This window comes from Spermophilus citellus (genome assembly GCF_964194105.1).
Source record: "Spermophilus citellus genome assembly, chromosome: 4".
Taxonomy (NCBI): Eukaryota; Metazoa; Chordata; class Mammalia; order Rodentia; family Sciuridae; genus Spermophilus; species Spermophilus citellus.
Window position 1 is genome coordinate 194187724 of NC_138185.1, and position 4165 is coordinate 194191888.

The window sequence follows — 4165 nt, forward strand, 5'->3', positions numbered from 1 at the left end:
AGACTTAACGCACAAGAAATAAAACCAAGAATCAATAATTGAACATCAAATTAGAAAGTTTATGCACCACAAAGGAAACAATTAAGCATGTGAAGACAGAGCTTACAGAATGGGAGAAGATCTAAGCCAACTACTCCTCAGATAGGTAATTAATATCCAGAATATATTAAGGACTCAAAAAACTTACACACACACAATTAATAAATGTGCAAAAGATCTAAACAGACACTTCTCAAAAGAAGAAATATAAATGGCCAATTAATATATGAAAAAATGTTCAACATCTCTAGCAATCAGGAAAATGCAAATCAAAATTAAGCTGAGATTTCATCTCACTTCAGTCAGAAAGGCAGTTATCAAGAATACAAATAATAGCTGGCTCCCGCTCTCACAGCCACTGCAGTACATTGAACTCCATAGAGACAGCACCTGGGCAAGTGAGAGCCGGATGGGCACTGGGCGGCTCTGTGCCTCACTGAGGAAAAATAACTAACCATGGGCAAAGGAGATCCTAAGAAGCTGAGAGGCAAAATGTCATCATATGCATTCTTTGTGCAAACATGCCGGGGGGAGCACAAGAAGAAGCACCCAGACGCTTCAGTCAACTTCTCAGAGTTTTCTAAGAAGTGCTCAGAGAGGTGGAAGACCATGTCTGCTAACGAAAGGAAAATTTGAAGACATGGCAAAGGGGGACAAGGCCCATTATGAAAGAGAAATGAAAACCTATATCCCTCCTAAAGGGGAAACAAAAAAGAAGTTCAAGGATCTTAATGCACCCAAGAGGCTTCCGTCGGCCTTCTTCTTGTTCTGTTCTGAGTATTGCCCCCAAATTAAAGGAGAACATCCTGGCCTATCCATTGGTGGTGCTGCAAAGAAACTGGGAGAGATGTGGACTAACACTGCTGCAGATGGTAAGCAGCCTTATGGAAAGAAAGCTGCTAAGTGAAGGAAAAATACGAAAAGGATATTGCTGCCTACAGAGCTAAAGGAAAACCTGATGCAGCAAAAAAGGGAGTTGTCAAGGCTGAAAAAAGAAAGAAAAGAAGGAAGAGGAGGAAGATGAGGAAGATGAAGAGGATAAGGAGGAGGAAGATGAAGAAGAAGATAATGATGATGAATAAGTTGGTTCTAGTGCAGTTTTTTTCTTGTCTATAAAGCATTTAAAGCCCCTGCACACTACTCACTCTTTTTAAAGAAAAAAAAATGAAATGTAAAGCTGTGTAAGATTTGTTTTTAAACTTTACAGTGTCTTTTTTGTATAGTTAATATGCCTTTAGACAGTCCTGTCCTGGTGGTAGTTTCAATAGCCACTAACCTTGCCTGGTACTGTGTGGGGGTTGTGAATTGGCATGGAAATTTAAAGCAGGTTCTTGTTGGTGCATAGCACAAATTAGTTATATATGGGGACAGTAGTTTCTCATCTTCAGTTGTCTCTGATGCAGATTATACGAAATAATTGTTTTCTGTTAACTGAATCACTCTGTAATTGCAAAAAGAAGTTGCAGCTGTTTTGTTGTCATTCTGAATGCTTCTAAGTAAATACAATTTTTTTAAAAAGAGTACAAATAATAAAAAAATGTTGGTGAGGATATTGGGGAGTGACTACACTCATACATTGTTGGTAAAACTACAAATTAGTACAACCACTCTTGAAAGCAGTTTAGAATTTCCTCAAAAAACTAGGAATAGAACCACCATATGAGCCAGCTATTAACCTCGATATATATCTAAAATAACTAAAATCATCATGCTATAGGGATGCAGACACATCAATGTATAAAGAAAATGTGATATATGTACACAATAGAGTATTAGTAATAAAGAAAATAAAATTATGGCATTTGCCAATAAATGGATGGAACTGGATACCATCAGGCTAAGTGAAATAAGCTGGACCTAGAAAGTCAAAGGTCAAAAGTTTTTTCTGATATGAGGAAGTTGAACCAAAATAAGGGGGAAATGAAAAAGGAGGAGAAAGAAATCCTGTGAGAATAGAAGAGAGATCAGTGGAATACAGGAAGGGGATTTAGGGGGAAGGAGGAGAGATGGGAGAAGGGAAGAACTGTGTAATGTGTCTGACCCAAATTTCCTATGTACATAAATGAATATACCACAGTGAATCTTACCTTTATGTATATCTACAAGGCACTAATTACAAGAAAAAGAAAACTATAAATAAATAGAAGAAAGATCAGTGGAGGAAAAGGAATAAGGAGAGGGAGGAGTGGAGGGAAAGTGGAAGTACTAGGGATTGAATTAAAGTAAATATATTCCATGCATGTATAATTATGTCTAAATGAACCCTATCATTATGTATAACTGAAATGAATTACTTTTAAAATTGAGAAAAGTGATTTTTTGATACAGAATCTGGTTAAATTATTCAGGCTGGACTTGAACTGGCACAGGCATATGCTAACATAGGATGCTGTGCCCTGGTTTAAGACTAATTCCTAACAAAAGACAATTTAAAACATGTTTCATGTTCATAGTAAGTTTGCTAGACTATTTTAGTTACCTTTATTTAATTAGTTTAAAAATGCTTTTTTGTAGAAACAATGTTAACTTCTATTGCTTCTAATGAGAAGTCAGGCATTATTCATAATGTTGTTTCTGAGAATATACTGTACAAACTTTCTCTGCCTTGTTGGCAAGATTTTAGTTGTCATTTTGTCTTAACTGGGTACCCCAAACGTGGGTTTGAATTCATTCTCTTTTCAAAACCAGAGTGGTGGACTTACAGAATTTCTTATTCAATTTTCTGACCTCACACACAGGATTGTTCCTGATTGAAGAAGATCAAGTTTGTAGGTGTGGGCAGAGATGCTGGTTATGGGCAAAGATTATGGAATGGGTAACAGAATAGATAGTTATAAAGCCAGGTGCAGTCACTTGTTTCCATTTATGGAAACAAGGACTATAAGAGTTGTGCAACTTATTTTTCATTTTTACATGAATATATTGTGATATATATAAAGCATGGCTTATTTTCCTTCATCTACTACCATAAGATGTACTAATGAGAGTTAATCTTATATCTTTTTATATCTATTAGTTAAGCTATAGGATATCAGTGGAACAGTGTAATTCAGAGAAAAGGGGAATAACTGTGACCCTGAGATAGATAAATGAACTCTGTATCCTTGGAGGAGAGGGTTAGCTTGTTTTTGATTGAGTAGTAGCTACATCATATATACTGGAGGAATTTTTTTTTTCATTGTCTATTTAAACAGTAAGTGTCATTAAAGAAGGTTCATATGGATGTCAAGTTGGCAAGGGGGTGTTATGGCAGCTTTATATTTTCTCAGCTAAAGTATATAGAAATATTTCCCCAATACTTGCTTCCCAATATTGTTCTGGCTTAGCATTGTCCACAAGGAAAATGCAAAAGACCTGTAAGGTGGGCAGCAGCCCTTCCCTACAGGCACTACAGGATCAGAGCTTTAGCCACTGAGGCAGCTCAAACACGTGCTGTGATCTGCCATCTCATCTTACTGTTGACTCAAAGCTGTTTCACTTCCCACCACACCTCCTCCTGCAGCTCCTCTTTGTCCTGTAGTGTGATGGCAAATGAACTGCTTCACCTAAAAATCATAGACCAAATAAGACTGAAGGAGGTATGGGACAGGTAAGTATTAGTTTGTTTTTGTACCTTCCTATTGTCCTCATGGGTTCCACTATATCCTTACAAGTCACAGTTCATCCAAGTTCATTCCTCCTCCATCTTTCCTTCCCAAATCTGGTCCAGCAGACCTTTGGTAAAGTTCAGGCGCAGGGTGTCAGCAGCAAATGGCAATTGCCTTTGAAATGTGATTTCCAGGTGTGTCTTGTTTGGATGTACTGACACTTCAATTGTTTAATCCTGCTACCTCCACAAAAGGCTCAATAACAGTTGCAAAGACAACAGCTTTGCACAGACTCTATCACCAGAGCCAGATATTAGCTAACATCTAATCCTTGCAAGTAGTCTTATTCTCCAACATTCATGGCAGTTATTCTTCTCTGAAATAGCTAACTAACACAAAGCCTAAGGGGAAAGGGCTGAGGAAAGAATTTCCATTTCTATTCCAAACAAGTAGATCAAGAGTTGTGCTGTGAGCAATTTTAAGTGAAACCACCACTGTAAACTATAATGGGGCAAGTTATTTCAACTTTAGACAAGCAA

The 4165-nt window shown here is 37.3% G+C and overlaps 1 pseudogene across 1 annotated transcript; it reads left to right on the top strand.

The window, feature by feature from the left end:
- Positions 1-495: 495 nt before the first annotated feature.
- LOC308648069 (high mobility group protein B1-like) lies at positions 496-1121 on the top strand (annotated as a pseudogene). The gene has a single exon. The product of its transcript is annotated as a high mobility group protein B1-like (transcript).
- The last annotated feature ends 3044 nt before the right edge of the window (positions 1122-4165 follow it).